The following is a 13,265-nucleotide window of genomic DNA, read 5'->3' as shown; positions in this document are numbered from 1 at the left end:
GTTCTGCTCCCGTAAAGATTTACAGCCTCGGAAACCCTGTACAGGGTCGCTATGGGTCGGAACCGACTCGACGGCACTTTGCAACAACAACATGGCCTGACAGAAGAACAAAAAAAAAAATCTGTCTTGAAGGAAAACCCTCAATGAGAATAATTGACACAGTGGCAGTAACAATGGGCTCAAATATAGCAAGAATTTCTAGCATGATGCATAGGGTTGCTATGAGTACGAACTGAATCTATGGTCCCTAGGAAGAAGAAAAGTGACTTTTAGCATTCATGATCTTAGGTGAACTGCGTAGAAGGTATATTTTTCTTCCTTGTCATTTCAGTTGCTCTTTTAAATCTGAATTTCATATCACTTTGTGTCTTACTGTATTCTAAATACAGTGTAACTCAAGAAATGTCTAGTGGCTGATAACCAAGCATATATTAAAAGATGGGAAGCATTAAGCAGTGTGAATGTACATGTTCATAATAACTGTCTAACTAATGTTTTTTTCCCCTTCAGTAGACTAAGTCATACTGTGTATTTTCCATCCAACTGATATATTATAAATCACTTTTTAATATCTTTTTATCTGAACAAGAGGAAAATCATTTGTATTATAGACATGTAAATTTAACTTAAAACTTCAAAACCTAGTTTGAGGCTTGATATTGTGGTCATAAATCATATACAATAACATTGTAAATGAGATAACTGTAACATTATATTCTCTGGGCAAGGTTAATAGATTCAGTTCAAGTCTAGCAAGAAATTGTAGCTGACACTTTTCTATTTCTTTCAGAAAAGCCTTTATAAATCCTCAACTTCTAAATTGGACTGGATTAGGTCCCAGTGGAGAAAATCCTAGATTTAGTGTTTTTAATTTCCTAAGTTACTGAGTGGGAACCAACTTTATAACTGTAGTCAAATATGGCTTGGGCACTTTAACAGTTTGGTTATTTTTGTTATTTCCATCCAATTCCAATAATACAACTAATCATATTAATAATAACAAAGACAAAATGAGGCTAAAAGTAATAATAGTACACATTAAAACACACACACACACACACAAAAAAAAAAAAAAAAAAAAACTTGTGTTAACCTGGGTTAACAGTAGAAGGAAATATAAATAAGAGTTTTTTTCAAAACCTTTCCTGGGTGACTAAACAAAACGCAGCAGGTCTACTTCTTTCATTTTCAACTCACAGTTCTTTACCCTGGTAACAGAATATTTACATTCTACTGTGGCCTGTTTCTTGCTGCTGTCAAACTCTCCTCTGAGAAATGGCACAATGGGTGACCTTAATCTCTTTCTACTGTGGGAAGAAAAAAAGAAAAAAAGTATCTGCACCATGATGCCTGAAGTCCCAGAAAGTTCAGCTCCCTAATTTAGCCTTTGCAGGAAGAATGTTTTCATATGCCATCTTGCTATAAGGAAGTTGTTATAAGACTTTAAAGACACTGAGTGAATCCAATGATAGGTAAAAACTGAAAGACCTCCGAATTTAGGAGATTGTTGTACAGAAGAATTCTTCACATGTGAGTTTTTCACTTTTCTATTTGCCAGGATTGTTATTTAGTTCTTTGTTCCCAGACACCAAGATTGTTCAAATGGTCTCTGGTCTGTCAAAAGTTTTTGTGAGTTTCATTTCATTGTTACATTATTCTTGAAATTCCTTTACATCATTTCATTCTACAGCCCAAGTCCTACAGGTATATTTGTCCTTCAGGATGCAGATGCATGCTTTCGTGTTATTTTTAAATTTCTCACAGTAGATTCAATTTATCTACATTTTTGTCCTCTCTCTTGTCTATTTATCTTTGAGTAATTCCTCTCTTTACACCTGCTCTTCTGCTTAGCTTGACTAGAACTTTTGTTGTTGTACAGTTTCCAATCTATAAATCTTTTCCTGAGCAGAAAGTCTAATCTTTATCCCAAGGAGTAGCTCGTAGGCTTGAACCACCAACCTTGTGGTTCACAGTCCAATACTTGTCCTATAAAGCAACTACACTCCCAGCTTGAAGAGCATTTAGGCTGTTGGTTCTTTGGCAAACAGAATGTCCAGTCCTGAGTCAACCTCACAATTGCTACAATTGAGCACATTGTTGCTGCCACTGTGCCAATCTATCTCATTGGTGACCTTCCTCTTTTTGCTGTCCATCTACTTTACTAAGCATGATGTCCTTCTTTAGGGACTGGGCCCTCCTGATAATATGTCTGACATACTTCATGAGAGATATAGTTTGGCCATAGTGGCTTCTAAGGAGCACAATGGTTGTGCTTCTTCCAACACAGATTTTGTTGAGGTCCTATGTCGGGGTTCTGCCTTGACAAGGAAGTGTGGGTGTCACGAAGAAGGTAGATCTAGCAGCGAAAGGGATAGAGAAAGAGAGAGACGAAATATATACAAAAAAGACAGACACACAGATATGATACAAACTGGCAGGTAGGCAGATCTGCAAACATATTGCCTAGTATTACCCAGCATGGCACAGCATTGCATGCAGAATTCACTCTACCTCAGCCTTTTATTCACTTTTTTAGGGAGGGATTTGTTACAAAGGAAGGATGTAATTCACTCAGAGAGGATGTCACAAAGGGAGGATGTGATTAAGACAGGATATGGAACTGAAATGTGATTAATCATTCAAAACAGGACATAATGATTCACAGGAACAACTTTTAAGATATTTTCATAGTTTTTCTTAACAATCTAGCATTTTTATTTTTACAGAAAAAAAAAGGTTCAATCAAGCTGTTATATATTAACTTTTAGGCTTAAATGATCTACAGTAGCAACGTGAGGTTTCTGAAGGATACATAACATAAAGCAAGGTTCCTGAAAGGAGCCAAGCTTTCTCTGTACACTTTGCAAACTTTTGTTTGTGAGCAAGATTTCAGGCACTGGACTTCATTTATCTATACCTAGAATGCTACATTGTTCTTAATATTCCTATGTACTTTCAGGAGGAAGGAGAGCATCTGGGTTAAACTGATTATAATCAGAGGTGGTTTAATGGGGCTGCCACTGATCAACCCAGGGTCTATGTATGCTGTCACCAGCAAGATTTATTTATTCTTCTGGCAGTCTATGGTACTTTTAGCATTCTTCTTCAACATTGTAACTCAAATGCATCAATTTGATGGACTTCCTTATTCATTCTCCAAGTTTCACTTGCATATAAGACTACTGAAAATACCATGACTTGGGTCAGGCACCCCTTAGTCCTCAAACTGACATCTTTGATCTTCAACACTTTAAAGAGGCCTTGTGCAGTACATTTGCCTAATGTAGTACATCGTTTGGTTTCTTGACTGCTAATTCATAAGTGTTGATTGCAGATCCAAACAAAATGAAGAGTTTGATAACTTCAATCTTTTTTCTATTTATCATGATGTTTTTAATTGGTCCAGTTGTGAAGATTTTTGTTTCCTTTACGCTGAGGTGCAACTGAAAGCTGTGGTCTTCAAGCTTTATCCATAAGCATTTTGAATTCTATTTGCTTTCAGCAAATAAGGTTGTTTCATCTGCATATCTCAGGCTATTCATGAGTCTTCCTCCAATCCTGATGCTACATTATTCTTCATACAGTTAAGTTTTCTGGAATATTTGCTCAGCGTACACACACACACAAAAAAAAAAAAGTTGGTAGAATTCTTCAAATTTATCATCATTGGTTTTTGTGGATCTTCCTTTTATGTATATGTATATTATCCTATCACAAACAGCATTATGCTTCAAGATTGATCTTGATATTTTATTTTAATAATGAATAGTGCTCCATTCCTCTTTAATTAGTCATTTCCAGCATAGTAAACCATGTGAACACTGTCCAATAATACCAAAATATTGAATATTGAAACATTATAAATAATACCAAAATATTGTCAGGTATATTGCCGTTAGATGCACTCATCAGGTTGGAAGGCACTCAAAATACAACTGGAGAAGAGTTGCCTCCTGAAAGTAGAGTTGGCCATTATGACCTTTTAGACCTATATTTGCTGATGAAGCACAACTCAAAATGAGTAGAAACAGCTTTAAACATCCATTAATAATTGGAACATGTAATGTACAAAGTATGAATTTAGGAAGTTGTATTGAATAGCATAGATTTCACCAAATCCAAGTAAAGCCACATATTATGTCACACAAAGTACACATTAATAACACATGGCTCAAAATCTAGTTAATTCTTAACCCCTGAGACTTCACTAGTTCCACCCTACATTGACGTTCTTTTGTTTCTATTGATTTCCCAATAGATTTACAACCTTCTTTAAGTAGTATTTTGGTTATTCCTTGAATCAGTGGTATCATTAAGATTGGTTATTGTTACCCAGTACAGTAACTCATGGTATAATCCCCTTTTCATACACCGACTACCACACCAGATCATATGCAATCCTTGTTGTTATTGCTAAGTACCATTGAGTTGGTTTCACCTTATAGAGACCCTATATAGGGTTTCCAAGGAGCAGTTGGTGACTTTGAACCGCTAACTTTGTAGTTCAAACCAACTTTGCAGCCCAGTGCTTTTTCTACAGTCATACACCAGGACTCAATAGAATCTTTAGTAATGTTTATTGTCAATTTTAATAATAACATAATATGTGCCAAGTATACTTTCTAAGTTGCTTGAATATATCTTGTTGTTGTTGTTATGTGCCATGGAGTCAGTTCCGACTCATAGCGACCCTGTACAGGGTTTCCGAGGCTGTAAATCTTAACGGGAGCAGAAAGCCTCATCTTTCTCCCGCGGAGCAGCTGGTAGTTTCGAACTGTTGACCTTGCAGTTCGCAGCCCGATTCGTAACCACTACGCTACCAGAGCTCCTTAGATTATACAAATACAAATGACAAAATTATTTTGTAAAATATTTTTACAATGAATTACAGTATTAGGATCAGCACTTGTCTGCAACCTACAAGGTCTGCAGTTTAAGCCTACCAGCTGCTTCTTGGAAACCATATACAGGGTCATTATGAATCCGAACTGACTCAACCGCACTTAACAGCAACATTGACAATCACAACATTATGAGTAACTGAGCAAAAAACGTTTTTTTTTTATGTTTCCCCTTCTTTTCCTTTAATTACTACTTTATTCTCAAAAAAAAAGTTATGGATATAGGTTCACAAATATTAATTGCTACATTATTGTAGAAAAATACTAGAAATTTTGACAAAATCAGTAACTAGAAAAATACTGGCTGCAACAAAAACATCAGTGCATGTTTGTTGCGAGTGCAGACAAAATCCCCTGATTTGAAGTTTCATTGTAACTGCGTAATAATGAAGCTCTTGTCAGAGCTCTTTAGAAGTTCAAAAACTAAATAAGCACAAAGATTTTAGCCTTGGTGCTATTTTTGGTATGTGTATGCTGCCTTTATGTAAACTAACTACCTACAGAGATTTAAAAAAAATAATAAACTTATGCTGAAAATGTGCACAAAAATATTGCAATCAATTATTTTGGTGTTACCCTCTCTTATGGTGTCACAGAGTACGTTTTGTGTTCCCTATAACTCCTGCCTTGAACATTATTCATATTTCCTTAACCAGACCCAAGTTCCTTTAGCTAAATGATAATATATTTTGCTACTTTTCTGTTCCCTACATATAGGATAGGAATTCTGATAACTTTGCATATTATTATTTGGGAGCTCTGGTAGTGTAGTGGTTACAAATTGGGCTGTAAACCACCAGGTCAGCAGTTCGAAACTACCAGCTGCTCCGCAGGAGAAAGATGAGGCTTTCTGCTCCTGTAAAGATTTATAGCCTTGGAAACCCTGTTCAGGGTCGCTATGGGTTGGAACCGACTTGACAGCACTTAACAACAACAACAACAACAATCAAAATGTCAACATTTCAAATCTCCCAGCTGTTCCACAAAATCTATAAAGGGTCTCTATGAGTAAGATCTACTCGAAGGCGCACAACCACCACTACCACCACATGTAGGAAAAGCACTGGACTGCTAACCTGTAAATCAGCAATTCAAACCCATCAGTTGCTCCTTGGAAACCCTATGGAGAATTGCTATGAGTAGGAATTAACTCAACAACATTTAACAATAATAACAACATGTTTATAGCAACTGCCAGTTGTATTTAAGTTAATTCTTTAGCAGATTGTAACCTCTTTCTTAAAGCCATTCAACTGGAACATATTTGTCACTTCCCTTTTTGTAACCAGGTTATGTGTTAATATAATGAATCTCTGTTATTTCATTGTTTGATTAAATTACTGTTAGAACTACTTGAAACACTATGATACTGTTCTTTTAGGGTGACTTGGGAATTAGAATGGTGCAATCTTTGAGTATCTTTTCCACCTTAACAAGCACTAGGAAGTGTACATTCTCTCAACCTTTTGCATTGCTCATCATATTGTGTGTTCTCTTACATTTGACAACTCAAAACACACCAGGTTAAAATTCCCAGCTCCTAAAGACAGAGATAACTTAATCTTAGGCTTTCTATTTTAGCAATGAAAACAATGATAAATGTGGATTTTAATGTTAAAACACAGGGATTCCTGCATTATTATTAGATGCAACACAGTGCCTCAAGGCACTTTCATGAAAAGATTGGTCAGGAATGAGAATGATCTTAACATCTGCCTGATAAAATATTACCATTCATTTTTTAAATATCAGGCTCATAATTTAAGGATGATAATCTCTTCATAATACAAATTATATCTCACTGGTGTGGCAACGTATGATAAGCACTGGACTACTCACCACAAGGCCAGTGGTTCCAATCCACCAGGTGCTCTATACATATTGTTTTGAGTTGGAATCAACTTGGCAGCACTTAATAACAACATTAAGAGTAATAGCTTTCAAAAAGAAAAAGTCTTATAGCTTCTTAAATCCTTATCAAAGATGTAATAACTTTTCAAAGCAATAAATAGGTGTTATAGGATTAGATTAGCAGGAACATTTACTAGGTTCTGTTTTTAAATATCATTTTTTTATAAATGAATTTGTTTAAAGGGTAGGTTTTCTGTCAGTTCCACTATGACTGTATATATGGTGTAAATGAACTGATCAATAACTTTAGATGCTTCAACTAGTAACTTGCACTATGATTTAAAATATGTAATTGAAAGATTAATTGATTGGTTTGATAATTTTTCAAGAATTTGTTGTCTTTAACATTAATTTAGTCCCGCTATCAATAACCACTTCTTTTAACTACTTATCTCTCCTTCTGTATAAAAAGTTACTTTGGACACTCCATGGAGTATAAAAAAGTATAATAATCAATTCTGTCTATAATTAGTTTATGAACTCATTGAAGATCCAGAACACATGTGTTCATGCATGCAAACACACACACACAAGTTAAGTTATGAGAAAAAGCATAACATACATTTCTATGGGAAATATGACTAAATGAGTAGCATGTATTCATGAACAGTATAAATAAATACTGTTGAGGGGAGCTATTGGGCAGTGGTTGTCAGTGGAAATACATTCAAATGTCTACTGTATAGTTGTTTCTGGATGCAATAAAGTAGGTTCCAACTTACAGTAACCTAATATATAACACAAGTGTTGCCCAATTCTTTACCATCCTCACAATCATTGTTATAGTTGACCCAATTGTTTTAGCCACTATGGCAATAAATCTCATTGAGGATCTTCCTCTTTTTCACCTCTACTTTACTAAGCATGATGTTTTTTCTCCAGAGACTGGCCCTGTTGTTGTTAAGTGCCATTGAGTTAATTGTGACTCATAGTGACCCTGTATAGGGTTTCCAAAGTGCAGCTGGTGAGCATGAATTACTGACCTTGTGTTTCACTGACCTTTCAGTCAAGCACCTTAACCCAGAGTGCCACACCACTATATTATCCTCCAGTATAATACACCTTTACAATTCATTATTTTAACATTTTCTTTTTCTGCTCCTTCAGAAGTGTGCCTCAAATATCCCACGATATGCAAATTTGTACTTCTGTTGGTGAAGATTCTATATTGTGTAGCACCTGGGGTTGGCATAGGTAGTGAGACTATCTGAAATATCCAAGCATCCACTGTCATTTCAACTTAGCTTTTTGGTTAGCTATTAGGAGTCCTGGTGTGTTACTGTAGGATAAGTACAAGACCATTAGGTTGATTTGAACCACAAGTTCAATGGACCAAACTCACCAGCTGCTCCTCAAAAACCCTATATAGGGTCAATATGAATCATAATCAATTTGATGGCACTCATCAACAAAAATAATGGTGATATTAGGCAGTTGGAAATTCAAGAACACATAGGGTGATTATTCTTGAATATCAAGGGTTTCCTGTGTTGTATATTCCATGATTGACTGTGTTTTACACATTCTAATAACCCATTGCCTGTAGGACTGACACATTGCAGGAATTTGACATTACTTTGAATGAATGTATTCCAATTTATATGGCCTCATTTTGGTAATAGAGATGGATCATGGAAAAGAAAATGAAGTTGAAAAGTTCAATGGGGTCAGAATGTAAAGGGGCCTTGAATTCTGAACACTTCATGTTTAAAAACCTTATAGGCTTTTATTTAAAAATAAGCAACCAAAATAAAAACTGTCACAAGGAAAAACCTACATACATTATTATGTCACTAGTTATATGAAGAACGTGGTATGAAGATTGAAGTCACTCAGAAGTCATTCAGATGATACAACCTTGCTTGCTGAAAACAAAGAAACCTTAAAATACTGCTGAAGATCAAAGATTACAGCCTTTCATATGGATTACATATCAATGTAAAGAATCAAAAATCCTCATTACTTGACCAATAAATAGCATCATGATAAATGGAGAAAAAGATTGAAGCTGTCAAAGACTTCATTTTGCTTGAATCCACAATCAACACTCATGGGAACATCAGTCAAGAAACCCAACAATGTACTGCATGAGGCAACTTTGCTGCACAAGTCCTCTTTAAAGTGTTGAAGAATAAAAATATCAGTTTGAGGACTAAGGTGCATCATGGTATTTTCAGTCACCTCTTATGCATGTGAAAGTTGGATAATGAATAGGGATGACATAGAAGAATCAATACATTTGAGTTTTTGTGTTAGAGAAGAATATTAAAAGTGCCATGGACTTCCAGAAGAACAAACCAATCTGTGCTGGAAGAAGTACAGCCAGAATGCTCATTAAAAGCAAAGATGATGGGATCTCATCTGTCATTCTTTGAACATATTATCAGGAGGGTCAAGTGTTTGGAGTACATAATACTTGCTAGAGCAGAGGGTCAGTGGAAAAAGAGGAAGATCCCAATCTAGATGGATTGGCACATTGGAAGCAGCAGTGGGCTGAAACATAGCAACAATTGTGAAGAATGACACAGGGTAGAACAGCGTATTGTTCTGTTGTGCATAGTGTCATTATGAATTGGCACCTGACAACAAGTTATAGGCAAGAGTTTTTAAGAACACAACATTAAAATTATTAAAGTTATCTTCAAAGATATAGAATGGAAGAGGTAAGATGGCATCCTGGAGACACATTTGTTCCTCTAAAATAAAGACCCCAGAAAGCAAGTGAAAAAATTACACATAATAATCCTGGAAATCTGAGCATCCAATGAAAGGATAAAAAACTTAGATTAAACACCAAATTGGAAAAATAAACAGAACAAAACAATAATTAAGAAGAGTGATGGAGCACAGACCCAACACAGAATGGCAATTTTGGGACAAAGAAGGCAATATATACAAACAAGAAGAAGCTAATTTCACAAAATCCCCAGCAAGACAGAGACACAGTGTAAATAAATCTACAATGGACCAAGGTGATGAGCAGAACATGAGCTAGATTTGATCAAAGAAAGTGTATGAAACCAGGCAAGAACTCCAGTAACAAAGGTGACCACAGAGTAAGAAAGGAACCAGTATATGGAAATAAAACCACTCATCAGTAATTGGACTGGAAGCCCATGCAGAGGAAAACCCTGTGAAGCAGTGACTGGAGATATGGTACTCTAGGTGACAACTCCCTTGCTTGAGTAGGGCCAGGAATAGAGGATAATCAACCTCACTCACCTAAGGGTACACCAGGCCCATGCCAGTGACCTGAGAGGTGTGTTTTTCTGCCTTTCCCCTTATGCCTTCCCAATGGCCTGGGGTAAATCCCCTCTACCGAACCAACTCATTGGTCATTGATGCCTACATCACTCTCTCCTACACCCTTACCCAATGACCTCTACACCCCTATTCTGTCTGTTCATTTAGATTGTCTCCCCCATCTTCCCTGTGACTTTCCTACCACACTGTGCCACCAGTAGACCATGGCTACCTGAGACTGTGTTCCATATGTCTGCTGCTTGTGTGGTCAACTGTGCATACTCTTGAAGACTGTCCACTGAATATACCCGGCCTTTGTAATTGGAAATGAATACTCACACATAACACATGTCACAAGTCCCCTGCACAGTCAGGAACATATACTCATGAGGACCACACTCAGCATGCCTACCACCTCCATAGTAGGGAGTGCACACTCCAATTGATTGAAAATCATGTATAGTGCCACTGTTTTTTTAGTATGAGGTTGCATGTTCATATGGACTTTGTGACAAGTGCTTACTTACATGGTGGCTTGTGACACCTACCACCTAGGGGTATATGTACAACCACTGGAATGCTACTCTTTTGTCTTTTTTTAATCTTTCCACATATTTCCTTTTATATATAAATATTTAATCCTTCATCTTTGTTTATTTCTATTCAATTTTTTTCTCATTTCCTTTTTTTTTTTTTTTTTTACTGCCCCATCTGATGGAAGGCAGACATTGCATACACATTCATTAGTCACACCTGCTATGTCTGCCACCTATTATGTCAGCAAAGGACAGATGTCACCACCAACTCCTGCACCACTTGGTCAAATGATAGTGATTGACAGTACCTACTCACCCCACCCACAGTTGCTCTACATGTCCAACAAACAGATCCACATCCACATTCCTACCCATTACTCAACCCACCTAAAGATAAAAAAGAAATATAAAAGCCATTCAGAAAAATTAAAATGTTATGTAAAATGGGTAACCAATAAGAATACACCATGATTTCTTGGCATAAATCATTCAGAAAGCAATGGCTTGAGCAGTATAAAACCCTGAAGGAAAAAAAAAAAAATATGTATACAGAAAAACTATTACTCAAATATGATGGGAAAATAAGAGTATTTCCAAATAAACAGAAATTAGGGGAATTTGTGAAAAACGAGACCAACCTTACACAAAATTAAAAAATGAATCCTTAGGACAGAGAATAAGCAACGTTAGACAACAACCTGTTGTTATTGCTGTTAGGTGTCATTGAGTCAGCCTTGACTCATAGCAACACTATGCACAACAAAATGAAAAACTGCATGGTCTTGTGCTAACCTCACAATCTTTGCTAAATCTAAACTCATTGCTCATGCATTTGGTTGGGGGTATTCCCTGTTCTCTTGAACCCTCCACTTTGCCAAACATGATACCCTTCTCTAGGAAATGGACCCCTGATAATATCTCTGAAGTATGAGAGATGAAGTCTGGCCACCATAGCTTCCATAGAGCATTCCGGCTATTCTCCTACCAACAAATTGGTTTGTTCTTTTGGCAGCACATTGTACTTTTAATATTCTCCTCTAACAACATAACTCAAATGAATCAATTCTTTTATGATTTTCTTTATCCACTGTTCAATGTTCACATACATATGAGGCTTTTGAATATACCATGACTTGCATCAAGTACCTTAGTCCTCAAGCTGACATCTTTTGTTCTTTAACACTTTAAAGAGATCTTGTGCAGCAGATTTGCCAAAGGCAATATGTAGTTAGATTTTTTGACAGCTGCTTCCAGGAGTGTTGATGGTTGCTGATCCAAACAAAATGAAATATTCAAAAATGGTCGTCTTTTCTCCATTAGCATGGATGCTATTTATTGGTCCAGTGGTGAGGAGATTTGGTTTCTTTACAATGAGGGGCAACCCATGCTGAAGGCTGTGGTCCTTGATCTTCATCAGTATTTTAAATCCTGTTCACTTTCAGTAAGCAAAATTGTATCATCTGCATATTGTAGGTTGTTAATAAGTCTTCCCCCAAACCTGATGCCATGTTTTTCTTCATATAATTCACCTTCTCAGATTATTTGCTCTGCATACAGACTGAATAAGTATGGTGCAAGAATATAACCTTGGTGCACACTTTTCCTAATTTTAAACCATTCAGTGCTCCCTAGTTCTGTTTGAACAACTACCTCTTGGTCTATGTACTGGTTTATGGTTAGCACAATTTAGTACTCTGGAATACTCATTCTCCAGAATGTTGTCTATATATGTCATGATCCACACAGTCAAAACTTTTGCATAATCAATAAAGTACAAGTAAACATCTTTCTGGTACTATCTGCTTTTATCCAGGATCCATCTGATATCAACAATGTCATCCCTCATTTTAAGTTCTCTTCTGAATCCAGCTTGAACTGGAAATTCTTTGTCAATGTATAGCTGCAACCATTTTTTGTACTATATTTAACAATATTTTACTTGCATGAAATATTACTGACATTGTCTGATAATTTCTGCGTTCCACTGAGTTGCCTCTCTTTGGAATAGGCACAATTATGGATCTCTTCCAGTCAATTTTCAAGGTAGATGAGTGCGCCCAGTGCCTCATCAGTTTGTTGAAAGATTTCAATTTGTATTCCATCAATTCCTATAGCTTTGTTCCTTGCCAATGCCTTATCTTGAACTTCTTCCTTCAGTACCTTTAGTTCTTGATCATATGCTACATTTTGAAATGGTTGGTCATCGGCCCTTTCTTTTTGGTACAGTGACACTGTGGATTTCTTCCATCTTCTTTTGATGATTTCTGCATCATTCAATATTCTGCCCATAGAATCCTTACATATTGCAAGTCAAGGCTTGGATTTTTTCTTCAGTTCCCTCAGCTTATGAAATGCTGAGCTTGTTTTTCCCTTTTGGTTTTCTAACTCCAGGTCTTTGCACATTTCATTATAATATGTGACGTTGTCTTCTCAAGCTTACCTTTGGAATTTTCTGTTTAGCTCTTTTACCTCCTCATAACTTCTATTTGCTTTAGCACTTCTACACTGGAGAGCAAGTTTCAGAGTCTCTTCTCACATAAACTGAGCCTAAGACAAGTGACAACATTAATCATAAACCAACTCAAACAAAGAGTTTTTAAAAATAGATAAACTCTTATCAGGACTGATTGTGAGGGTTGGAAATCTAAAGATGGACATTTTGTAACAAAGAGGG

Source organism: Chrysochloris asiatica, unplaced genomic scaffold, assembly GCF_000296735.1.
Source record: "Chrysochloris asiatica unplaced genomic scaffold, ChrAsi1.0 scaffold00147, whole genome shotgun sequence".
Taxonomy (NCBI): domain Eukaryota; kingdom Metazoa; phylum Chordata; class Mammalia; order Afrosoricida; family Chrysochloridae; genus Chrysochloris; species Chrysochloris asiatica.
The sequence above is the reverse complement of the archived record's forward strand: the minus strand, read 5'-3'. Positions refer to the sequence as shown.